At 46.7% G+C, this 26,653-nt stretch overlaps 1 protein-coding gene across 4 annotated transcripts in view; it reads right to left on the reverse strand.

Annotated features, from left to right (window-relative positions):
• The window catches only part of ZMAT4 (zinc finger matrin-type 4), a 323,506-nt gene extending 309,100 nt beyond the window's left edge, over positions 1–14,406 (reverse strand). For all 4 annotated transcript variants that reach the window (XM_073218831.1, XM_017680843.3, XM_017680823.3 and 1 more), the window contains exon 1: positions 14,276–14,406. The gene's annotated coding sequence lies outside the window, so the exon portion shown is untranslated. The remainder of the gene's footprint in view (positions 1–14,275) is intronic.
• Positions 14,407–26,653: the final 12,247 nt, after the last annotated feature.

The following is a 26,653-nucleotide window of genomic DNA, read 5'->3' on the forward strand; positions in this document are numbered from 1 at the left end:
GTGTAGAAAAACAGCCCTCAGCATTTGGGGTGTCTTGACACTGCGCACTCGTACCAAGAGCCGCATGTCACCCTTAGCTCCTCCTTGCCTCGGTGCACCCCAACAAGCACGTATCACCCTCACATCAGTGGTGCCACGGCGCCTCCCCTCTAGGATGAAGAGTTTAAACCACCTTCACCTCAACTCTCCTGAGATTACTCAGAATGCCCTGGAATGAAAACTTAGATGAGGAAATACCCATTCATGGTCAAAGAAGCAATACTTAGGATCAACACCACAGAGCCTGATAACAACAGCTTGAAAACAGCTCTCACAACGGCCCATTCTATTGAATCGTCCATTCTTTCCTTGCAGGAGGCAGAGCCAGAAGTTGGTCGTGTGCTCTCCATGCAGAGCTGGGAGTGTCTCCAAACCAGACAGCTCCCAGGACGGTGTCTCATTTAAGGGCATACTGTCACCCCCTCAGAGGCCCAAGGAAGTGTATGCCCACCCCTCCAACACAGACGATATCCTCTCAAAGGATGAGAGCCCCCAGATGGAAGCTCTGCCGTGGGCAGGTCAGAGAGCCTTCCCTGACAGCTGGATGGAGGCCAGGAAAGGCGGGGTTTCATTCCTTTGAAGTCACCTGCTTGCCCAGCAATTCATGCTGCAGAAAAGTCCTGCAGGATCGTAAACCAGCCTGGTGCCTGCCTCAGAGCTCACTCTGCAACTCAGGCAAGCATTTGCTGGATTCAGCTCAGGTTAGGGAGACGGATAGGATTTTCCCACAAATCACTTGATTACTACGAGAAATCTATGTTCTGGCTGTTCTAAGCATTGTGGGGATTTGGGGTTCCCTTTAAATCTCTCTCAATGGTATGACTCTTGTAGCAATCAGATTTTGCCCCCCAGGATTTATTTTTTGAAGGCATTGTGCTATTTGGCAATGCCACATCTCTCCTCCCTCGTCCCTTGACCAGCAATATTTGGGAAGAAGCACTTGAGCTGTGACACGCAGGGACAGGTATTCAGACCATTTTACTGACCCTCTGGGACCAGTGCCGCAGAACCAGCAGAACCCATAACTCGGCTCCACCCCACCCCAGCCCACCAAGCTGGCCTGTCCTGATGCATCCTTAGAGAAAAACACCACCACGCCACCCCCCGCAAGCTCATTCCCAAAGATCTTTGAGCAGTTGTTATTTGACAGACCCTGTGCTGGATACTTGCCTGCTTACACTTCACTTAATCCCTACAACAAACCTATGAGATGGGTGTATCAGGTATTTGGCTGGGGAAACTGAGTCCAGGAGCAGCCACACAGACTCTCTGAGCCAGGTCTGTGGAGGTAACCTGGGTTAGCTGAGCTCTGGGTTCCTACGACTCTGTGCTTCCATATGTTCTATTTTATCTCAAACAGACAACCAGGAATAAGATTTGCAGAAAGATGGGTGAGTCCTCTTCCTTGGTCAGCCCTGAACCACAAACTCCTTGTTTCTTTATCACTCCCACAAGAACCGTCACTGTCTAATTGAGTTCAGTGCTTTGGACACTTTGCCAAGCAAAGACCCTCTCAGAAAAACAGGGACAGGACCAGTTCTGTGCCCTCTGCACCCCAGTCCCGCACGAGGCCAGGCACCTTCCTGGGCTGGCTGACTGAGCACTGACTGGGTCCCTGGGCACCTTTGGGGGAGGTCCCTGAGCAAACCCCACCTCCTCCAGCCACAGTTATATAGGAGCGCAGTCTCGGTGTTATGCCCTCTACCTGCCTTTCTGCTGGGTTGGTGATCTGAGATTGTTGCCTTTTCTGAAACCTCAGTCATCTTCCCTCCCTGCACCCTGTTTGTTCCTGGTCTGTTTTCCTTTTCTTTCCCTGCGACATCTCATGAGAGCTAAGGAGGTTTTATCAGCAGATCCCTCCTGCCAAACTACAGGGAACCCAGAACCCTATCCAGCTCTCCCTGTTTTTTTTCCCAGGTCAGTGATTCCATTTCTTCAAGATAAAATAGTTTCAAAAAAAAATGTGTAACTATGCATGGTAATGATGTCAACTAGACTTTCTGATCATTTCACTGTATATATGTGTGTGTGTGTGTGTGTGTGTGTGTGTGTGTATAATCCTGATGTTGTATTCTTGAAACCAATATAATGTTATATGTCAATTATATCTCAAAAAAAAATACTGGGGTAGGCAGCTCCAGGCCTGCAGGAATCTGAGACTGTGTTTTGAGGCTCTCAATCCACACCCTCATCGTGGCCTCATTAATTCAGTCACAACTCTTCAGAATTTACAGAGCCCTTTTACATGTAAAGCTCAAGTGACAGCATCGGCAGAAACCTTTTCACTTTGATTTAGAGACTCAGAACTGCTCTCTGTCTTTGTGTCTGGTCCCTCCCCTCTGTGCTCAGGGGCATCGGGGTCCAGTGCCCCTGGCTCAGGTCCTCTGCTCACTCTCAGCTCCCAGTCACTGAAAAATGAAGCAAGAGAAGGGAGCCCCCACCCCAACCCAGCCCATCCCACCGCACGCACGCACCCAGCCACCCAGCTGCCTTCTGACCATGGTGGCCCCCCAACCCTTGGCCGCCCACGCGCAGCTCGGCCACTCCGGCCCTGCTCACTGGAGCGCAGTCCCTCCCTCAAGGCCATTGCTCCGGCCCCTCTCACCTGCTTACCCAGCTGGACAGTTTCCACCCTAACATAGCTTACACGAGCCATCTCCAAGGCCTCTCCTCGGCCCCACGCCAAGGAGGCCCTCACCTCACGCTGCATGAGCTCACCGGCTGGTCATGTCACGTCCACATGGCTACTGCTCAGTTCTCAGTCCTCATCTGACTCCACACACCAGTGGTATTTCACCCAGCTGATCACTCCCTCCTTGAAAAATGCTTCACTCAGTTTCCGAGGCAACGTTCCCTCTTGGTTCTCCTCTTAGCTCATGGGCTGCTCCTCCTCTGTTCCTCTGCTGGCTCATCTTCATGTCCGCAGGCCAGCTGCCTGCTTTTGTAAATAAAGTCTTATTGAACATAAGTACACTCATTTATATGTTGTCTGTGGCTGCCTTTGTGCTACAAAAGCCGAGTGGAGTAGCTGCAAAGACCACACACACAGCCCACAAAGTCTAAAATATTTACCCTCTGGCTCTTTAAGGAAGTCTGCCAATTCCTTTCCTAGATCTATAAACTTTGGTGTTCCCAGAACTCAGGCTTTACACCTCCTCCCTGTCTATACTCACTCCCTAGGGAATTTCATTTGGTCCCATGCTTTCAATCAATATTCCAACAACTCACAAGAATTTCCTCCAGTACAGACCTCTCCTCTGAACTCCAGACCCACAGCCCAGCTGAGCAGACATGTCATTTAGATGTCCCACATCTCCCAAAACAAACTCCTCAATTCCTGTTTCCCCCAATCTGTTCCTTCCTCAGACTTTTCCACCTCATGCTAAAGCCTTGGAAGTCATCCTTGAGCCCTCTTTTCCTCTCAGATCCCACAATGGCCCCTCAATACCCTGTTGGCTCCATCTTCAAAGGATATCCAAGTTCTGACCACCACACACCCCGAGTGCTGCCCCCCTAATGGTAGCCATCCCCTCTCCCATCGGCATCACTGCCTCCCACCCAGGGCCTTCCTACAGTGTGTCTGCGATGCACACCGCCAGAGTGAGCCCTGTCAATCAGACTGTGTTACCCCTTGGCTCAAAACTTGCCAGCGGCTTGAGGAAGCTCACCCTAGCCTCCTTGCTATCCTTGATGCCTCAGGAGTCTACAGCTTCGGGGCCTCGCCTGGCCTGGCCTGCTCCTCCCCAGACATCCACGTGTGTCCACTGCCCTCGGGCTCTGCTCCAGCAGGACTCATGACCGAGGCCTTCCTGGCCACACTCCCCACACACTCCCCACCCCACTTACAGATCAGCCCTCTGACTTATTTATTCACTTGTCTGTCATCACCTACCTCACCTACAACAATACAAGCTCTAAGGGGTGGGGCCTGGGCCAGTTTTGTCCACCTGTGCCCTTAAAACTTGACCTGTGATTGTCACTTCTCAATATTTTGAGCAATGATTAAATGAACACGGGACATCTCAGAAGCTTCTGTCCCCATTAGGAAACTGAAAGATGAAGAAGAGGAGAAGTCAGAGGTTAGGGAGGGCCACAGTCCCAAGATCGCCCAGCCCTGGGGCCAGCAGTGTCCCTCACTGACCTGTCGCAGGAGACGGACAGGCAGACCCATCTCCAGGAACAAGTGTCTCCCTGCCTCTCTCCGCAGAGCCTCCTGGAAATGAGGAGGGGGGAGGGAGAAGCAGAGATGGTACTATTCTGGAGGCAGATGGCACCTCATTCCCTCCCCTCTGGGCCCACAGTCAGCCGCCTGACCCCAGAAGGGGTGAGCCAGCTGGGGTGGCATGGCAGACAGCACACCAGGCTTGGCATCCACCTGCGTTGGGATCACCACAAGCGTTACCCTGGTGAGGCTTACCCCCTCCGTGCCTCGGTTTCCTCTTTGCACAACGAGGGTGATGAGAAAATGTTTACAATACTGAAAATAAAGGGCAGTCTTAGACTTTTCCCTTTATTTGTGTCTTACCACAATTAAATGTCTATAATTTAAAAGATAGTTTAGGGTTTTTTGTCTGGAGGTATGTCCTTGTTGCCAAACATCCCTCCTGAGTTCCCCACCCACTCCCCACTCTGCTCCTTTATTTTTGCCTTTATCTGTTTGCTTCATAACTTTTCCATTCTCTTCCTACATTCTGAAAACGCTAAATTCCAGGCAGGCAGGGGAGGCTGGCAGAATAGGAACCATCCCAGTTCTCCTTTCTGTCTTCCTGGAACCCCACAGGGCACTTTGATTTGCAGCAGGAGGCAAATGGAGAGGCAGCACAGGCAGAGCCTCCAGCCTCCTCCCCTCGGCCCCCCTCAGCCCCGTGGGTCCTGAGCATCCTCCACAGCAGGGATTTCTGAGAACAGGCGAAGCCTGAGACACCCCCTCTCCCCACCACCCCCGAGTTGGGCCAAAGAGCCCAGCCCCTTGGCAGCACGGACACCGCGTGCTGGCTCTTGGCTCCAGACTGCCGCTGACACCAAGAGCGTCCCTCCTTCCATCCAAATGGCCCCCACCCTTTGGGTGCAGGACCCTCTGCCTCCATGAGCTTTTGGGGACCACTTACACCCTCCCCAACATCTGCTTTTCTCAGCGCCTCCACGCGGCCTCACACTGGACTCAGGTGAGGACACCCTTGTAGTGGAAGTCATCTCATGCGTGCTGCTGTTAATGTCTCAGGTACCTGCCAGGGTCATACACAGGGCCATGCCCCACCCCGCCTGCACCCAGGCCACGTGAGCCTCAAGGAGCCCTTGTTCCCTGGTGATTACAAGGTTGGGTGGTATATGCAGGCAGAAAATCTGGCCCGTTCCCTTCTGGCTTCACGGCCAGCTGCCCATACACTCTCAGGCAAGTGGCTTTGCCTTTGCAAGTATCAATTTCCCCCTCTGCAAAATGGGGAGAACAACGCCTTCCCCACCCACCTCCAAGGCTTGTGAATACAAAGCACCATACAAATGTGTTGTGATTAAAACAAATAGAGCAGCAAATCGGCCACAAGGCCCACACGGCTCCCAGCCCACCCTACCTCCCAGCAGGCCTCTCCACTTTTCCCATTAAGCCTGCAAAAGCCCCAAGGACATGCCCATCAGAGCCACCACCCGCCCCGCCGTGGGAAGGCAGCCCAGAGCCCCCACATGGCCAGGCACACATCATGGAGCCAGCCAGCGGTGACACCCTGAGTTTATGCAATAAAGGAAACCCCAGTGGGAAACAAATGCATGTGAGGAAAGTAGCAACCAGTGAGGCCCTCGGTCAGGAGACAGAAGCACAAGGTCACCTCTGGACAGCCTTCAGCACCTGTCGCTCCTCCTCTAAAGGACAAGGCTGGCAGTGCATGCATTTGGTCTTAAATTAGTAAGCAAGTTAAGCAAAAGGCATGGCTTCTTGGAAGGAGGGGAGGTGGCCCCACACCTTCCTGGGGGCAATCTGCCAGCATCCTCAAGAGTACAGGAAGCCCCACAAAACAGCCCTGTTTGGAAAGGGTGTGCAGGCTCTGACATCGAAGTTCCTTGTCACCTAGCTCTGCCAGTCACTAGCTTTGTGAGCCAGCTAAGTCACAACCTCTCTCGGCCTCAAATTCCCCACTTATGCGATCAACAGATGCACGAGATGCATGTAAACATGTCCCCTGAAGGCTAGGAGAGGTCATGCTGCAGGGGATGGGACCTGGGGACTTGTGTAGAGCAGCGGCTGAGGCAGGAAGGAAGGAACAAGGTTTCCGTAGCCCGTGGTCACCATTCCCTGCACAGAGGTCCCACACTCTTGGCATCTGAAGTAGGCATTCAGCCCTTACCGAGACAGGACAGCACATACTGCACTGCCTGTGGGCATTCACCTGATCTCGCCAAATGAACAGAGGACTCCTCAGTGAGCAACACAGTGTCTGGTACATTGCCACCTGTACAGTCACTGCTTAAACATTTGCAGTTTGAGTAACTGGTTTAAAGCATATGTTTTTCTGATGTGTAAAATACATTTATTGCAGGAAATTTGGGAAATAGAGAAAAGTTAAAAGAACAAAATCAGGTGTTTCCTAAAGCCCAGAGGTAACCACAGTTATCACTTTGATATATTGCATTCCATTCTAATTTTCATGACTGTACACACCTTGTTTTTACCAAATCGCATTTATACTCTATTTACTTTTAAATCTTTATTTACTTAATATATATTATTAGCATTTTCCCCTATTCTTATATATTATTCAATGCAATTTTCATAGCTTCCTTGATTTCCATTTTATGGATGAGCCATATTAGATTTAATTAATCCCCCCATACAATGTTTTGGTATAATGAATAATGCTGAAAGGAATATCCTTTATTAGACTTATTTTGCACTGCTCCAATTTTTTTCCCCAGGAAAAATTCCTAGAAGAGGAATTGCTCACTGGTTCAAAAGGTTTATTTTTGAGACATGTCTCCCATGTTTGCAAATGATCTTCCCACCAGCTAAGGCTGTGATGTCCATCTCCCAGCACTCTGAACAACACCAGATAGTATCATTTTAATTCTTGCTCATGTGGTAGGTGGATAATGATTCCTGTTTTTCATTTCATAATTTAATTATTAGTGAGGTCAGGCACTTCTGCATATTTTTCAGGATATTTGCATTTCTTTTCTCTGTGCTTGAACTGTCTACTCACATCCATTGCCCACTTTTCTGTCAGGGGACAGACTGAGTTTTTAATACTCTGCAGAAAAGAGAATGAATCCATGACCGTCTTTGGGGGCCCTGCCCCCACATGTTAATAACCTCTCCATTAGGGCATTAATGTTAATGTCTAGTTTATATCATTTTCTATCACTTAAACCCACGTGCTATCATCCCGTCTTCAGTGGGGGGCACTACTCTGTCTTTCATCTAACCACTGACCTTCCCTTGTCACCTGTCAGCCTCTCCTGTGGGATGAATAATTCCTCTTCATTTTTGCCTGATCCAGTGTGACTTACAGAGTCAGAGCATCCCCCTCGGCTGCTGTTCCTCCTCTTCTGCCACTGTGTCCCTTCAGACTCTCACTTCTCACCTGGCCGGTGGTGAATTCCTCAGGTCTGTCCCAGGCCGGATCCCCCCAGAGCTCACCCCTACCTCCATTTCACAACTCATTTTTCCTTAATACGAGTGTGACTGTGTCTTTTCCAGCCTAAAACCCTTCTGCTCCTCAGTTTGGCCGGCTGGTCCCTCCCTACCTGGGAGCGCCCCAACCCCGTCCTTCCCCACAATTTCTGAAAACATACCTCGTGTACTCAGATGCAGCATCCCCCAAGTATTACTCACTGTGCTCTGACATGCTGTGCTTTTCACGCTTCTGAGTCTTGCACACGTGGCTACCTTCCCTCCCACCCATCCCTCATCCACCTGCAGGGACCCTAGATATTTCTCAAGTCCCTCTCAGATGTTTCTGTCTCCAGGCCTTCTCTGGCCATGCCCAGAAAGAGTAACCAGAAAGGGACGCACTGCTATCAGGTTGACACCTTATTACCATATTCTAATGCTGGCTGTGGCACCAGAATCAAAAGCAGAAGTGTGTGAAGTCAGCTGAGATCATTCTGAATGACAAGGACACAAGCAGCAGGGGATACTGAGGCCACCTAGGCAGGCCTGCCCACATGCTGGACTTCTGGAGGTTCTCTCTGTGGGTCGTGGGCTCCTTCCCTGTCTGCGGACAGGCCCCACAGGCCCTTGGTTGCCTGACCTTCCTGCTGCCCACCCTTCCTCCCCCTTCATCCTCCCAAGCTCTCTCGGTCCTTGTGGCCTGTCCAGCTCTGGGCAGCCTGGCCCTCGGTGCCCACTGTGCCCTCAACCTTTGTCTCCTCTGCACCTTGGCTGCGCCCTGCACAGACACCCCACTTGCTGCCTCTGGGGCTGGTCCTTCCATGGGAACTCCCACACTGCTCTTGTTTCTGGAAGGCCCCTAGTGCCTGTCTCAGTACTGGGCACAAAGGCTCAGGATGACTTTGCTAGCAGAGCCATGCCACTGGGCACCTCCTGCTGAACCCCCCCCCCACCAGCCCAGTACAAACCTCAGGCTCTCTTTCTTTTTCTCACTGACTACACACATTCACCTCCTAACCACGGATTCATTCTGTGGGGCTCCTTCCACCAAATCACCTTGCTTCCTACGTGGTTCAAACCACCACAAGGCAAAGCTGTCCACAGCCTCTGCCCCATTCTCAAGAGCATGAGAGTGCTCCCCCAGGCCCCACAGTGAGCCAGCCTGCGGGTCCTGGGGCCGCCTACACACTTTGGCACAGTCTGTGCCCCCCCCTGGGCCTCCCCGACACACTCTTCTGACGCGCCCCCTACGGGGCTCCCAGCACTCCCCAGGAGATGTGTCTGCCTAGAAATGACTCCAGGGTGGCTGGAAGGAACATGGAATTTCTCTCAAAATTCTCTCAGAAATGAGAATCCTAATGAAATTCAACATTCTGTTTTGTTTTATAAACGTAACGGGGGAGATCTCCTGTCCAGAGCCTATCATGCCATGGACTTCTCTTATTTCTCTGTCCCATGAGAAGTCTGAACTAGATCTAAGATTCAGACTAAGTAATATTCCTTTGTTTTATCCTGTTTCACCTCCTGGTCTCCTAGCTCTGCCCCATCCCATCCTTTCTGCCCCAACACCTAGTGTGCAATCGGCCATCACGGCCTTACAGCCACGCCTTCCCACCCATGGTCCGACACTGGAGACTTTGCTGTCCATGTTAGGAAAGTGGAGTTGAGTGCATTTGAGTGTTAGAATGGGCACTTGGCAAACACACACAGCTGCAGGTGCTCCTGGCTCTGCCACTGGATAAGAGAGAAATCAGGGGCCCAGGAAAAGGAAACACAGTCTCTTCAATTTGGAAGCAAGGGGGTAAATGAGCTACAATGCAGATCACACTGACATGGGAGAGGAGGCACCTCGATTCTAGCACTAGCCCTGCCATCGGGTCACTGTGTGGCAACGCCAAGGCCTGTGACCTCGCTGGGCCTCATTGGCCATGTCTGGAAACAAAAGATTGGGCTTGTGAGACACTGTCAAGTAATAGACAGGACCTGCCCTGCAAGGTGCCCCCTGGAGGACAGCACGAGTGGGCTGCGTTCCTTTCCCCCAAGTTCGAGGGACTTGAGTTTTCAGCTTCTATGAGAGCCCAAGAGCAAAGGTGGGGTTTCAGGGAAACAAAATAACTTCCCCAGGAAGAAAGAGCCAGGATCCTGGACCAGATGCCCCACTGCTGCCTCCTCCTGCAGCTGAATCTTCTGCTCACCCGCTTCCCAAAGATCAGCGCAGTGGCTCCACAACCTTCCCGTTTTAACAACTCTTACTGATGGAAAATTCTTCCCCATACCTAATCTAAGTCCATCTGCTGCAATTTCTGTCTATTTTCTCTCGTTCAATCCTTACTGGAGATAGAGAACAGCTGGTCGCCATCCTCCATATAACATCCCCTCCTAAACCAAAATCAGTCATTACATCACCCCTCAGCCTGTTTTTCTTCTGGTTTAACATCCACCATTCCTTCCGACCTGCCTCCATGGGCTGGAACTCTGAACGCATCACCGAGTGCCATGGCCCACACTAGAACTTGCTCCGCAGGCTCCAAGCCCTTCTGGAGCCATGACATCCCCACCTGGATCCAGGACTCTGGTGGCAAAATCCAGAGGGAAGGTCAGAGCAGAAAGGGATCAATAAGAATGTAGCCCAAGCCCCTGGCTTTACATAGGAGAGAACTCAAGGTCAGAAAGGGCAAGTTAGTGCGGTGCCCAAGGTCAAATCTGAGGGATCAAGCTCCAGGCTCGAGACCCCAAATATCGATAGCCCAATGCCCTGAGTGACTGCAGCATGTCCTCAAGTGGTAAGAGCAGGACCAGCCTAAACTGAAATGCAAAGGACCACAACTGCCTGATCCAGACTCTCTTCTCCATCCCACTAGGTGATGTCTGAAACTCCATTATAAACAGCTTTGCTTTCCGTTAAGAACACCAAATACCTCTGTCAGTGGCAACATGGTTAGCTGTTCACACCTTAGTATGAATAAGTAGATTCAGACCTTTGCATCTCTTGACAAAGAGATTTAGGGCTGAGAAAAGAACAAAGGAACTAGGAGAATGACAGGCAAACTTCCCTGCTGGCTAACATTTCTGTCAGTCCTAACAGGACTGTCAGGCTAACAGGAGGTCAGTCCTGTGCATGGGGGCTGAAGGTGAGTGGGCCTCAGAACAGTGCAGCTGGCTGGCTATGTCTGGTGGGAATTCCTGTCCATCTGATAGACCTGTGCTCATAAATATCTACCCTTCCTGCCTCACACAGGGGAACTGAACCCCCAGGGGCTCTTGAGAGGTCTGCTTGGGGAAAGGATTATCTCATGGCTCCCACAGGGCTGAATCCCATATGCACCCTGACTCCCCTGATTAACTGTTTCAGAAGTGAAAGGAGCAGAGTGCCTAAAATTAAGGCTCAACCTCTAGGGTGCCCTTAAGTGACAGAAAGAAAGAAACATGAGGGAAGGAAGAGAGGCATATATCAGATGCAGTAAGATCGCTCAGGTCCTTGCCCCAATGTGGAACAGCTCCCAATGCAGAGGAAGGCAAGGGGCAGGTCAGTCATGCAGAAGTGAGTCAGGAGAACTGTTTACTAATAATTTTCGCCATGAAATTTTCCTAAGTGAACAACAAAGGGGGAAAATAACAGAGTAGTGAATACATTTCAGAGCCTAGATTTCAAAGGAACCTTCACCCTTTCATGAATGAACAGAAGCGTGGTGCTCCAACCTCAGCACCTCTCACAGGATGCTGCAGATGATTTAAAGCATCCAGACACACCCCCAGGATAAATGGGGTGTGTCACACCTCCACCAAAGGCAAAAAAAGCAACTCAACCACCTTTACAAAAACACCGAACACCACAATAAACATGCTAATTTGATTTCCCCAAAACCACGAAATTAAATTTTAACATAGAAGACTAAAAGGCTCTTCTCTGAGAAAAAAATTAATATGTTTTTAATCTCATTTCAAGGAACGGGTTTTGTTGTTGTTTTTTTAACTTCAAAACCAGCATAAAAATGACAGGATCAAAGCAGGTTGGCAGACTGCTGATATGTTTATGATGAGAAGCGATAACAGGAAAGAGGACTATAAAAATAAGGGACTTTGACTTGCCAGGTAAATCACTGGGGGCTTGTGAAAGCAGAAAGAGGCAGCCCCTTCACAGCACAGTGGTTAAATGAGAGAAATCCTACTTGGCCAAGGGAGAAAATGCTAGACCCTTGCGTGGTGCTTATCCAGGGTCCTGGCTAAATCTACCAGGTTTGATGAAATGACAAGTAACATATTTAATTTCCTGAGCTCCAATCAGCCCTTGCACGCACAGGCAGACACCTGGCTTTCCAAGGGACAAGTCAGCCTCACACCAGCCATGAAATTCCCCAAACCGGATCCCAGAGGAGGGGCTGGACCTTGGGTCACATCCCCCATCCAAGGTGAAGTTGCAGTGACAGTGTTTTGTGTTTTGCAGTTCGTCAGTTATTCTTCAGCTCCTACTATGCTTTTCTTAGTCTAAAGTTGTTATTTTAATGATCTTTGTTCCAAATGGGGAACGAGAAGGAAGAGGAATGAGGAGGGGGTGGGAGGCACAGCCAGTGCTCCACCGTGTCCCAACTGTCCTCGCCACGCTCCCTCCGCCCCCTCCCCCACCCTGCCTTTCTCCTCTCTGCATGAGTCACCATTCAGGAGCTGGCTTAAAAGCCTTACTTTGAATGTCCTGGAGCATGATAGAAATCCAGCACGTCAGCATCGACAGAGAGACCCCCATGTTTGCCACCTGTTCCGGGTTCGAGGCACCCCTAGGCTCCAAAGCGTTTTCTAGTTTTACTACTACCTGCAGGAAAACCATGGTGTCCCCTTTCAAAATGCTCCACCTGCTGGGTGTCGCCTCTTCTGGGCTCTCTGGGGCTCACGGGCCCAAGACAGACCACAGAGGAGACGGGTTTTGGTCAGTTATGCCCTGCAGCCCATAGAAGCTCAGCAGCCTCTCCAGGGTCCCACATACAAAGGCAGTTATCATTCGTGGGGCTGCAAGTTTGTTGTGTTTACCGTCAGACAACATGTGCAGAAGAGAAAAACTGACTGTATCCTGACCAAAGAGAAAAAAAAAAAAAAAGTCAGGCAGCTGGGGTTTTTTCTAACTATTGTGAGTAGAGCTTCATAACAGCTCCCACCCAAAATAGCTGCGTAAAGGAGGTGGAGGAAAACCTGTTGTGGTGGTTAAAGAAAATAAGAATTAAAAAGTGAAAGTGATTTGCGGCGCTCAGAGGCTAGGGTGTCACGGGGACGAGAGGAGATGTGGCTGGAAGATCCCGCAGGGGACATTCACTTCCCACCAGGATGGCGACTCCCAGGCCCCAGCTTTCAGGTCTAGGGTGGAAACCAGGGCGTGGACATTCCTCTGAACTCCCCCGGAGCCTCAGGCTTGTCAGATCAGCCCTGGATGGGCAGCCTTGGAGGGTCTAGGGCAGCAAAGGGCATACCTGGTGAGGTGCCGGCGGGCCTTCACGTAGGCACTGCCTGCGCCAAAGCAGGAAGGAAGCTCAAGACCAGCACATCACCTTTTCCCCTGTGGGCCCCTGCTTCCTAGGAGGCCCATCTCCCTAACGCCTCCCACTGGCAGAAGCTCAGGAAAAAGAGTTTTCCCCAGGACCAAAAGTGGGGCTCAGAGCAAGCGAGGCCCCTGCGGTCCCACAGCTGAGAATGCACAGGGGTGCTCCGAGGCTGAGCGAGCTTCCTGCCACAGCGAGCTTTTCTACTTGAAGAGAAGTCATCATAGGTCGTGTGGATGGTGGCTCCCGCCACTCCCCTGCCGCAGACTGACCTGCGCCCTGCACCGAGCCAGTCCCACAGGAGCCTGCCCCTTCTGCCTCCACCTGCCAGAGCCACTGGGCGCTTAGGGCTGGACAGCTCTTCTCTGATACAGGTGTAACCTTCATACGGGATACAGTGTCACTCCATTCCCTTTATTTCAGAACACAGCAAGCCTGGAAAGTCTTCCAGAGTTTTCGGGAGCTAATCAATTAAGTGATTTCTTTTCCTCTGAGAACTGTTTCATTGGTTTCTCACCAAGTAGTGTGACATGCCCATGTCCATCCGGTCAAACAGGACAGTCACCCACACCACGGGAAATTCCTCCTTCCACCAAGTGAACTGGGACAAAGTGGGCAAGGCGCAGGGGAGAAGGAGACAGAAGTTTGAGGGCGGGATCAAGTTGAAGGTCACAGTAGTTGGGGGAAGGCAAGTCACTGGACTGTAACCCTGCGGAGACCCTATGCCGAACACCCAACCAGTCAGTCATGCTTCTCAGAATCAGCCTTCCAGGGATGGGTCGGCTGGGAAACAGCATATCAGGAGTCCAAATCCCTTTGCCCAATCAACTGAATCTGCACCCCAACCCTGCAGGCACCCTAAACACAGACCAGACCTATTGCCACATTCTTGAGTGCAGCTAATTGGAACAGTAGTAAACAATCCAGTTCCAGACAGCGCAGAAGTTTTCCTAATTGTCAGCTTGTTTTCCTCCCAACAAAAGACGGCGATGTCCCACCTTAGTCACATTTCCTCCCCTAAACTTTTCCTTCTGCAATCCCTCCACACAGCTGACCTGCAAGCCCCTGGATGGCAGCGCAGGGGGCACCCCCGGGACGCAGGAAGGAGTACCTTTTCCGCGGAGCAGAGGGGCCGGTGCCCAGAGGCTGGCTGCCCTGCCAAGCCGTGGAAGGATGCTGCCGGGCTGGAGCACGCTGAGGATTACGCGTTCCCGTCGCTGCGACCAGACCTTTCAGCAGCTCGGACCGACTGTGCTAGCGATGCACTTAGCAATTATCTGCTGGCGCCGACGCCCCGCCCCCTGCTCCTGCGATTGGCTCGCGGCTCCCGGGCAGGGCCGCATTGGTTTGAGCCGACCTCACTCATTGCTCTGGCTCCTACTATTATCTAAGCCATCAAAGGAGATAATTCCATGTTTCATTGACAACCTGTAAGGCTCTCCTCCGGCCCGTGTGGGGGCAGGTCCTAGGAGGCCAGTGGAGGGAGGAGGGGAGAGTAGAAAAAGTGGGAGGGGGTAGAGGGGGCGGGAGAAGAGGGGGTGAGAGAGACGGAGAGAGATGGAGCTATCAAGCAATCAGCTTCTTGCTCCAGCATTTTAACTTCCACAAAACAGAGCCCATAGCAACAATTTTCTGGCCTTATTTTTCCCCCAACTGGTGAATGTTCCTGAGGGCAGAGAGAAATCTAACAGTGGGGTTTCTGCCTCTGTCAGACAGGCTCTGGAAGCAGAGGAAAGTAAAGGCTGAGGGAATAAAGTGATTTTTTCCCCACGGCCACCCTGGAGGGCATGTGAAGGTCATTTTAGATTATTTGGGGGGACATTTTATGCACCTTCACTGGAATCTATCCATCAGTCCCTTCCCTCATGGTCCACCTAAGCCCCCAACCTGAGGACAGTTTCCTTCCCACCCTATGCAGAGTCTCAGAAGAGCTGTTCTTAAAGTCAACAAAAGTCAGGAAGTCCTCACATGGGAGCCCAGAGAGACAGGCATTCCAGAGCTAGGAATTCTGCTCCGACCCCCACTTCGGCATGTTCTGACCTGGCTTTAAGTAACTGGGTAGACTCCGTCATCAGCCAAAGTAAGGAAAGACAGGTGAGAGAACTCATCGAGGGCTGGGAACAGCTTAAATGCTTTTCCCTGTTCAACAAGGAATCATAAAGCACAAATTTGGGGCTTTTTTTTCCCTTTAATGTATTTTTCCACCATATGGAAAAGACATTATTTGGTAGCTGAATTTTTAAGAGGAAGAAAAGAATTTTAAAAGGATCTTTTAAAGGAAGCTCTTAGAATATCATTTCAGATTCATTGGAAACTAAACTTTCACCCTTCTCCTGCTGGGATTGGCACAATTTGAGTCCAGGGGATAGAGTTCCTCCCCCATGGCCTTGAACAAGTGTAATCCTTATCACAGTCTGCATCCTCGGAAGCAAAAGGCATGTTCTTCCTGCCTTGTCTAGGGAGCTTCTGCCTCATGTGTACCTGCCTGGCTTCCCTAAATACACTGCGAGCTCTGCAGGGACAAAGTAGACATCATGAACATCTTTATAACTCTACCTACAGCACATAGCATTCAATAGGTGGGCTGACAGATAAAACCCAGTTCAAAACATAAAGTGTGCAGGGCTGTGAGCCCCATGATGTCATCACTCTGCTGTGATCACTCATCCATCTAGGCAGGGTCCAGAGGGGGCCCACCTGGAGCCAGGAAGTAAAAATTCAGGACTTGAACAGGCTAAGTGCTGTAGCTAGAAAGTCCCTTCAAGCTCTCAGTGCCTCTGTTCTCCCTGGAAAATGAGGCAGCTCTTCACTCAATGCCTTCTTTGTCCCTCAAGCACTTTAAGAAATTGAGAAAATGTGGGCTGCACCTTTTATTTGTGAGGCATGTATCTCAAAAAATTAAGCCATTTTCCTAAGGGCTTTCTGAACATCAGCATAGCCAAAGGCAGAGTCACCCTGAACTAGGAAGTGAGGAGAAAGGGTGTAGCAAAATGTTTTCTATTCCACTCATTTGTCTAGGTGAGATTCTTACAAAGGTACAGGGATGAAATTAAACTTTTAAGCTCTTCATTTAAAACTGACACTGTCCCAGAAAATCTGGCATAGTCAGTCATGGTGTAAAAACCTTAAATAACACTTTTATGACTTAAGCAGTGAGATTCCCAGTTTGCGGATTTCAACTTTGTTGAAAGTCCATTACTTTACAGTACCTCTGTGCTCCCCAAAAATAATAGGAGAAACAAACTAAATTATAAGGACTCTTGTCAGCACCTCTCAAAGGTTCAGCTGTCCTGAAGGAAAAGGAAACCACTTCAAGTGATTTTCTAAAATGCTTTGTCTCAAACAGCATGCCCTTACGTGTGCTTCTTTTCTTTTGAAGATGAGAGAGAGCCGCAAACAGTTGTTTATGTCTGCCTATTAAACTGCCTGGTCATAAAATATTCTCTTTGAGAGAAGGATGATCTCTTTGTGTCCCATAGATCAACTGCTTAATTCTGAGAGTTAGAGAATGCATATTAAATATTAGCTCCATACAATTTACATTCACTGGGGTATGAAATGTACCGAATTCCCTTCTGTGGGCAATACCCTGGCAAAGTAGTCTGTTTTAACATGTTCAGTGGATTAGTGGTCTGAAAGGCTTTGGGGGAGTTCCCATTCCATCTTGAGTAATTAAGGGAAGAATGTGGGTTTCTTTATTAAAACATAAATTAAATAGTAGCCCCTGGAAGTACCATCTTTCTTGCGGGTAACCACTTGCTACCACAAATTACCCTGACCTACCGTGGGAAGCTGGAGAAACTGCGTTTACACTTCTGTTTATATCATTTTCTCAGTTATCATTTATTTATGCCAAATTCTGTTCCTAAAAGGGAGAAGAGGAGAATACATCTAAGTTATGCCAAAAAAGAAGGAAATGTGTGAAAACAGGAAGAAAAACGAGGGTAAATTTCAACACTACATCTTTGCTAATTGAGTTGAGCCACACAATGCCATGTTAGTGAAAACATATTAGCAGGATTTCCTAAAACCTTAAAAAGAGAGGTTTTTCAGAAAACTTCACCCAGCATGGCTTCCTAAGTAGAGAATCTTGGAGGAACATACAGTTTCTGTTCCAGCTGATGGCTGTTGTGAAACTTTACGTCATCCAATTCCTTCCCCTCCACCCACCCACTCCACCCCCCAAAGCAAACCTGGGGAGCCAGTGACATTTCGACTCAGTACAAGAGGGGATTGTGGTTGCCAGGAAGGTGTCAGTCACCATGAACCATCCTTAATGATTTCATTAATTACTAATGAGTCTTCAGAAAGTTGGCATTAAAATAGACAGGGCTTCATGAGGTTTAAAGACAGTACAAGGGATATTTTATTATTTAAAATACCTACTATATAAAAGCAAGCGATTTTGTTGGTTCAAATCATGATTATATTTATTAGTGAGCCAGAGTTGGAAATAACCTGAAACAAAGAGTGAAAAAGACAGAGGCAGACAAAGATTTGCAAGACTTAATTGCCAACCTAAATTCTGTTTTGCTTCAGTTACACTCTTCGTAAGAAATATGGAGCTGAAAGCTGTCATTAAATGTTGTCAAGCAATGCACCCATTGACAGGAGTTGAGAACTGAATTTAGAAGGTCAGTGTGCCTTCTGTGAGGCTCGCAGATCGCATGTGGCATGAAGTACCTTCTAGAAGAGAGGTCTGCAGACATGAGTCCACCTGTTGGACTTCCAGGATCCATGTCCTAATGTAGAAGTCTTCTTGAAGAGACCCATCAAACACGTCAATACGTGCCACACATCATTTTCTCATTTGAATACCAGAGTAATAATAATCATTTCTAGGGCTGTTGGGAGAATGATAGCAGGTCAGCCTACAAAGAACCACAGAAATGTCCAACCCCTTGATCCTGAGCAGCAATGCCTCAGCATGGGCCAGTGTGAATGAGACATAACCACTTTGCCCCTCTACCGCAGGATGTCAGGTCAGCTCCTGGAGCAGGACCAGGAGATACTCGAGGGGCCAAAAAGGAGCTCCAGGCACAGGGCCCAGCTTTGGGCAATAAGGTTTCATTTCCTGCCAAATAAGGAAATTCTCAAACTATCCCATCAAAGTAAGCCATATGGAGGAGAGTACCCCGAGGCTCAGACGGTGTCATCGGAGCGATCTGCTACAAGCTGAAATTTCTTTAATTAATTTTATTACTTTATTTACTTTATTACTACAGTCATGCCAATTTGGTGTTCTATTCCAAATACATCCAGGTTTGCTTTAGTACGTGAAGCAAAGAATGATTTGCCCCAACTGCGTGTGTATCACTGAGTATGAGGAAGATGCTCCGTGTGGATGAGTGGCCTGTTTGAGGAGCACCCATGTGAAGCGTCCAGTGGTCCTCCACTTGGCTCCCAGAGGCAGGGGAGATCTGGCCCATCCCACCTGCCTGACGATGCCCCTCCTCCTCGTGGACCCCAGTCCAGCATAGCCCCCCATGAGCGTGCTCATTCCTGCCCCCTGGCCTTCCCCCCGCTGTCCAGGTTTCTCACCCTGCCTGCTCTTGGTAAGACTACAGTCATCCTTCAAGATGCCTCTCCTTTGTCCACGACTCCTGCCATTTCAATTTCATCCCTGCACCACACAGATTAAAGCCAGCGACCCTCTTGTTTGTATTCTCATTACTGTTTCTATAGGGCTATTTTCACATCCGCCACTGCGTGTTCGTTCTTTAGTCATACATTCTTAAGGCCACCCCCACACCGACCCCAAATCCACAGTGATACCCACAGCAGTTAGGATGGTGCCGGATAAACACCTAGAAATCCCAACAATGAAAGTTAATGACCAAGTGGACAGATGTCCTGTAGTCACGGCTAGAGGCATGGACTGCCTCCACAAAAGCATGGGCACTTCAGGTGACATCTAGTCCAAGGGCCATCCCAACCTGTGCAGAACGCTCAGGAATGACGCGTCCCATCTTGGCCTCTTCGGGTCATGCACACCCGTACCACACTTAACAAAACACAAACAGAAGCATCTCTCTTTGAGGAGGAAGGACTTTGTTTTTGATGTGGGTGGTGGCTACGGGGGAACTTAAGGAACTCTCGATGGGCTCCTATTTGTGCTCTGGAAAGCAGAGCTGAATGAATTACCACGTGGCAGACCCTCCTCCGCAGGGAGGGAGCCTTGGGAAAGCCTGACAGGTGGTTGTTAGCATAAGAATACATCGAATTACCTACGGAAAGTGATAAACATCAGCGATCCTTCCTGAAGGTGTATTTGAAGGAAGTACCTTCTACCAAATCTTTTTGCCACCTTTGAATTGAAGAGGAGATCACGAGGGAAGGCGGGGTAGGAAACCCCAAGGGAGCTGGGACTGAAGAAGGCAGGGAGGGGAGGAACTCCTGGATTCTCATCTGAGGTGGTCACTGTTATGACTGAAAGGCGATTGATGGGAAAAGGAAATTCAAGTACGGCCCAGTCCCCGCAACTCCACGCATGCTCAGGACTGGCTAATACAGAGTGTTAACCGGCTGGGAATGGACGGAGCTTCCTTCCAATCAGTGTGGCATAATCAACAGTTTGCATGGTAATGCAGCAAGGATAAACAGCCATACAGGAGCACACCGCACTTGTCAAGGAAAAATGAGATTACGTTTAGTACGCTCTCTGTAGGACGGCATCAAGTGTCTGGAAAAGGCAGTTGTCAAGAATAACTCATTCCCCAGGGGTTCCTGCATGTTAGTTCCCTTCCTTTTTGTTTTAGAAGTCACCTCAACAGGCTGTTTGTCTCAAAGGTTAAGACACACAAAAAATGTGGCTACGTAGAAATTCATTACACATAACAATTCGGGGCTTTTATCCAAATGTCTGGTCTGCTTTAGACTTAGAGAAGGACTCTGGGCCCCACCCCCACCCCATGCTCTGGACTGCCGGGCGGGTGTGGGGGGCGCCCCCCAGGGACGGGACATTTCTTTGGGATTGCTCTCCAGAAGACAGGCACTGGCTCGTAACAGCTCCCGAACACCAGCGTCCCTTGGCCTCTCCCCACCAAGACAACCCTTGTTGGTTTGCTGGGGAGTCCGGAGCCTTTTACCTTATATCCTCAGCAAAAGCTCTGAGCTGCTCTTCTCAAAAGGGACCAATAAGTCTCCCCCAGCCACCACACCCCACCAAAAAAAATCCTCCTTTCTTCTCAATGAGATGCTTCTGTTTTATCAGCCTAGTTTATTAAGGGAGCCAGCTACGTCTTATTTTGAAGAGTAGGCAATGGCCAATCACTGCTGATTCCCACAGGAACCAGGCCAGAGGGCCTGGCTTTTGTCCTGTGGCATGCGACAGATGGGCTAGCTATGAAGAGACAGTCCGGGGTCTGCCCTAGAGAACGGCGCTCTCTTCTGGCGGTCTTAGGAAGCAGGAAGCCCCTCCTCCTGTTGGAGCAGTTTCAGTGCAAGTCTTGAAAGCAAGGCTTCCATGGTCCCTCAAATTTCCTCCTGTCTCTAAGCTCCTCTTACCCCTTCTGACCCCCTCCTTCCTCTCCCTCGTATCTCCTCCTCACCTTCCTCCATTCCTTATAACTCCTGCTTTCCTTCTCAATTTCCAATATCAGACCTTCATGCTAAATATTCCCAGTGTCTTCTTCCGCTTGGAAGCCATTCTACTTCCTCTTCTTCGTTACACTGATCACGGAGTCATGTAGAGACAAGGAGACTGAAAATACAACCAAATTGGAATAAATGAATTCCACCGCTTTGCCTAGATTGCCTAGAGAAAGAAAAAAGAGCAAAAAAATGCTCAGTTTTTAAAAGACTTTAGGCTAAAATGTGTTGTGAGGGCAGAGTGCCATAAAGCCATACGCTGATGGATCCATTGTGGTGCATTTGGTTGATTTTTCTCAAAAGTTGGGTCAGAGGATTATTCTCAGGTAACCTCAGCAAATGTCTCCTTGGTACTGAAATTCATTAAATCAGTTTTATTTCAAAGCATCCAGCATGCAGGTCTCAGGAGATCGGATGGTCAAGCAGGTGGTAGATGAGGAAGCAAAGAATGATGGTGCTAAATGCCAACATTTTCAGCTCAAATCTTCTTAGCATCAGTTTTACAAAATGTCTGAGCAGTGGGGTTTAAGAATCCAGCTCTGCATTTCTGCTACGAAAGAACTGAAGGAAAGCTCTGATACTGACACAAGCTCCTTAAGACAGTCTCCATAGCCCAAGATGTGGAAGGGCTGGAGAAGGACAGATATGCTGTGTATTTATAACCATGTCACTGCCATAATTAGGAGTGGCCTTTAATCTTCTGTTCCAGCTTTCAAGGCACTGCTGTTCTGTGATCTACAGCTCCTATGAGCTGGTGTTCTTCTCTGCGGCTCCACTGAGGGCAGCATTTATGTGAGGAAATGCGGTCCTTCTGCCCGTGTGATGGGCACAGTACAGTGACCCAGTCTGCAAGAGGAAGAGCACAGATCCTGCAGATTCATAAGTAAAAGTTTGAATAAAATTGATAATCAGTTGCACAGAAAGGACCAACTGGGATTCTCCATCTTGACTGGTTAGGGAAATATTTCCTGAGGTTATGGAGTAAATGTAGAGCTTCTCCAAAATTAAGCTGAAAAAAATTCTGCTGGACTCTTTACCCTGATACTGAAGGTTTACAGAGGCGGGCTGGGAGGTGGGGGTGGGTGTCATAAGCAAAAGCTTATCAAAGAGCCCTGAACAACAGAACATTTTAAAAACCAAGGAGATCAACAAAAACAATGTTTGCTGTCCAGTAGGCAACAATGAGGGAAGTTGGGGTATCTAAGAGACTGGCTTCCTGACCAGTCCAGGGCCTTGGACACACTCCAGGAATATTTACAGAAGAATGAAGTGTGTGTGAATAAATTGGTTCACTGGCTTATACCTTTGGCCCATTTCACATGACCTTTCATTTCCTGGAATAGCAAATTACATGTTCATAGGAGGGAATGATTTCCTTTCTTGGCTTTTCATTTAAAGATTAGGACTGCCTCCTAAACCTCCCACCTTTGTAAGTGCCTATGCACCCAAGCAGTTCTCCAGAAACACCCTCAATGTTTCCAATTTCCTCAAACATCTTCACCAAGTGTTGAGGGGTCCCCAATACTGCGTAAAATTACCTCCCAATGGCAGGGTGTATGTGATCAATAACAGACTCTCTCAAGTTGCTCTGGAGGCCTCTCACCTCATTGCTAACCCTTTATTTTATTAACAGCTGATCACTGTTAAGGCCACTGATGCTGATAAAGAGTTAGCGAGGAATTCGAGTTTTAGGGAACTATTCTAGCATGCAATACATTTGTATTAGTCAGCAAGGGCTGCCATAACAAAATGCCCTAGACTGGGTGGCTTAAACAACAAAAATTTATTTTCTTACAGTTTGGGAAGCTAGAAGCCCCAGGACAGGTTCCAGTGAGGGCTCCTCCTGTTTTGCAAATGGCCATCTTCTCACTGTGTCATCACATAGCAAAGTGAGAGAGAGCTGTCTAGTATCTATTCCTATAGAGACACTAATCATACAGGATCAGGGCCATACCCTATAACCTCATTAAACCTTAATTATTTACAGAAAGGACCTGCCTCCACAATCACATTGGGCATTGTGAGCTTAACATATGAATTTGAGAGAGACACAGTTCAATCCATAGCCGTGAGCTTTTATCATAGTGTAAGAGTTTGAGTCTAAATCTACCTGGAGGTGCAAGAATGAAATGGATGATAGCCCAATAGCTTACACCTCCCAAGCTGTAATGTGTGTGGCCTCTGGAAAGTATCTTCCTTTACTTTTTTTTTTCCTCCTTTTTCTTCTTGCTGAATTCACCATTAATTTCATAATTTTTCATATTAGAACATTTAAAAACATCATAGCAAAAAAACCCCACTGTTTGTACATTACATACATGATGTCCTACCCAGTTTTCAGCATCCCCTCCTTGCCTGGTACAATTTTCCTTTCCATGGTTTCCAACTGCATCTTTATTTAACCTTTGGAGCATCTGCCTGATGTCCCAGATCTGCACATCTTTTCTTGAGTGACTTACTCTGATGATTTCCGGTGTGCCTGGTCCTCCCAAGCCCTGCAACCTGCCCGTCTGCCACACGAACAGACATGCCAGGTAGCAGAGCACCTTGGCCACTAAATTTCTGTGAAAGCGGGTCTTGCAGAAACCATGGGCTCAATAAATGTTTATAGAAAGAATGGTGTCTGTCTGCCTATCTGACCTACCTGCCATTTTCAGAGCAGGTTGGAAAAAAGATATAACCAGTTGATCAATATTTGACACATTATTTTTATTCTGGCAAGAGCTGGACTAGGAATCCAGAGGATCTGGTGGTGATTCTCAGCTAGGTCGTCCTCTCCCACCCAGAGCAAGCAATCTTCTCAGATTTAATGTCCTTTATTTCAAAAGGTGTGACTATGCCCTCCTTAAAACAATATTAGGAGAATTATTACATGAGCTGATGTAACTGGATTCATCAGCAGAGCACTGGATAAGAAAGAGTTCTCAATAAATGTATTTTGAGCCTGAATAATGTCATGTGAAAATAATGCATCTCTTCTCATTAATGTAAACATAGGACTTTGCTGGACTATTTACTATCTTTTAGGCAAATTCTCCTTGATTGGAGAACACTGCTACAAAGTAAATTATGGTTTCTTCCTTATGATTTATAAAATAGTCAGCTCCTCTTAAAATGGTTACTTGAAAGGACTTTTGGAGGTCAAAGATAATAGTGATCTCCTTTTTCTCTTAAAGAACAGCTCAGTAAATAAAAGCTAATCCTTTTAAACAAAAACATGAATTCAGAAGATAGTGTTCAGGAACAGTATATTAAGGAAATCAAATAACAAATACAGTTTGACACTTTTAATAATCATCAAACTTATTTTAATCTGACCTCATTTTATTCTTCCAAATATTTGAGTGGAAAATTATTTCAAGTAAATCGTTAAGTCTTAATCTTTGTCCCTCTAATGACAAGTCTTCAAAACCATGATACTGACTCTAGCATTATAGGGACATATGTCACCTTGGTATCAATAGTCCATAGCTATGAAAACGTTATATAATAAAAACTCACTGGCAACAACTGAAAGGTGCTATGAAGAAAATTCCTTAAAAATGCATTAATAAGCAAGAATGCCTTAAACACTTAAATCAATAATCAAAGAAGACTGAAAAAATTAAATATACTATAAATAAGTTAAAAATAAAAACAAAATATACCTAAAATAAACAGAATAATTAATTAAAATAAATCAGAGATTAATAAATTAAGAAACCAAAAAGGAAAAGACTAATACATAATTAAATGGTTCTTTGACAAAAACAATACAATTAATAAATGGCTAACTCATCCAATCAAGCAAAAGACCAAAGTACAATTATTCAAAATAAGAAATAAGGAGGAAGTAACCTCAAATATAGGAGAAGTTTAAATAATCTAAAGAGAATATTTTGTTCAGCTTTGTGCAAAAAAAACTTCGTGACCCAGACACAATGGAAAATATGAGACCAAAATATGACATAGATGTGATAGTACATCCAAACAGACCAGGTACCATAAAAGAAATAGAGAAAACTGTCAGAACTATGCCCCCAAGAGGCAAGAGGCCCAGCTGTTTTTTGCAGAGGGATGCTATCACAGACCTCAGGAAAAGATAACGATGTTATTAAAACTGACCCAAAGCATAGCGCACTGAAGGAAATCATCTAAATCCTTTTTTAAAGAAAAAATATAATACTGATAATAAAATCTGAAAAAGATACACATATCCAGAATATAGGCTTATAAACGTCAAAGCAAGAATCTTAAGTAGAATACAAGACAAACAATATCATGCAGTATATTAAAAGAACATTGCACCGCGACTATGTGAGATTTCCTGTAGAAATGAAAGAATGATTCAATATTAGAAAACTGAATAGCATAATTTACCATATTGTTATACAAAAATAGGTTAGATTATCACTGGACTATGAGCAAGTAGAGACCTGTCTTTTCTGTTTGTTACTATGTTCCTTGTAATCATATTCGCTGGGACATAGTATATAGGTGCTCTTATGTTAAATGAATCAAGCAAGCAAATGAGAAAATATCATGATAATGGCCATAGAAAAACATTTTTGTGAAATAGAAATAAACAGGTATCTCATTAAAAAGTGTGAAACTCCGATGTATGTATTTGTGTGTATCTATATGTAGGTATCACCACAAAGGCTAGTGTGAGGCTTAATGTGGAACTACAAGCATTCCACTAAAGTTGAAAGTGAAATAAGTATATATCTATTACAACCATTTCTTAACATTGTTCTAGAGATGCCAGTCTATAGAATTATATGAAAGAAGAGGTATGAATTTTGAGAGAAAGGAAGCACAACTATTATTACATATATACAATGTATACTTAGAAAACATAAGAGAATAAAATTCCAAATAATATAAGCCGAAAATTTGATAAAGAGGTCTGTGTACACTATTAATATACCAAATTAAATAATTTTGTATAAATAAAAATAAAACTTAGAAGATATAATGAAATAATAGTAATAGCAAAGTTAAAATACTTTGGAAGATACATTAAAAACGTGTTAACATCTATGTGGTTAAAACTTTTAAATGCATCCAGGGACACAAATGAACAATTTAATGAATTAAGAGGCACACCATTTTCTTGAACAGAAATAGGAAGCATCGTAAAGATGCCAATTCTCCCTAAGTTAATCTATAAAATAATGTAACCCACAGTACTTTTGGAAGGAGAGGGGCAAACAAACAGGTTCTATTCTTTATAATTTAAAAATAATATGCAAGAAGAGTGAACAATATTTTTTAAAAGTAGAGCCCCACCTCTATAATTCACAGTCACAATATAGGTAGGTCACTGGGAAGGCAGCATAGCACAGAGAAGACAGGTAATGACTCGATAGCATCTTCCTGCACTGATAGACAGTGACGGCAATGAAGGGGGTGAGGACTTGGTAATATGGGTGAATATTGTTGCTTGTGCGAAATCTCGTGTAAGATTGTATATCAATGATACTTTAATAAAAAAAAGTACAGCCCCACAATTATTAAAATACATTATGAGCTATAAGAGTTAAAAGAATGTTGCACTGTTTCTTGACTATGCAGAACAATTAATGGTTCCAGACAGAAATGCCACAAGTAGACTTGAATTCATGTTATAAAGGCAGCATTTCAAATCAATGCAGTCAGCATGGATTATTTAATAAGTGGTATTGGAATATCTGGGTTATCATCTGAAAAATAAAGGTATATTCTTTGGTGCATTATTTTACATAAAACGAAGTTCAGATGGATCACAAATTTAAATACAATTATGAAAATACTAAAAGTACTTGAAGTATATAATAAGATTTTGTATTATAGTTTTAATGGGGGTAATTCTTACTAAAAAGGACACAAAATTCAAAAACAAATATGATGATCCACACATTTACTCACAACGATAAAA

This window comes from Manis javanica, chromosome 12, assembly GCF_040802235.1.
Source record: "Manis javanica isolate MJ-LG chromosome 12, MJ_LKY, whole genome shotgun sequence".
Lineage (NCBI taxonomy): Eukaryota > Metazoa > Chordata > Mammalia > Pholidota > Manidae > Manis > Manis javanica.